Source organism: Cystoisospora suis (assembly GCF_002600585.1).
Source record: "Cystoisospora suis strain Wien I chromosome Unknown contig_6428, whole genome shotgun sequence".
Taxonomy (NCBI): domain Eukaryota; phylum Apicomplexa; class Conoidasida; order Eucoccidiorida; family Sarcocystidae; genus Cystoisospora; species Cystoisospora suis.
This window is the reverse complement of record NW_027159217.1, coordinates 1-487: the sequence shown is the minus strand read 5'-3', so window position 1 is coordinate 487 and position 487 is coordinate 1.

Below are 487 nucleotides of genomic sequence, written 5' to 3'. Positions count from 1 at the left end.
ACATCTGTCTATCTATATATATAGTATGATATATATACCATCATACACGTATACACAGATCACTCGGAGGGTAGCCTGCTGTATGCTTTTTCTTATCGACTTTCTCCATGGCTATGAGGGATTCTCCAGACTGGGACTGCACAACACACATAGACAACTCTGTCGCATGCAATGAAAAATACTGGGGTGCCACACATGCACATATATATGTATGTATATGTANNACAAACGCTAAGGAGACAAGAGGATGGATGCTACTCTGAGTTCGAACCCTACTGCATGCAAGGAAAGATTTTATCTATCGACAGGCTAATCATCGCAGCGCATGCATGCAGGCAGACAGACAGGCAGACACTTCCACGTGAGTTAATTGCAAAACTTTCAGAGATAACTTCCTTTCCTATCGTTAACAAGTGAAGATCTTATGTTCTTCTTCTCCGTAGAGATCGCTATTTACGTATCTGTTTCACATATATATATATATATG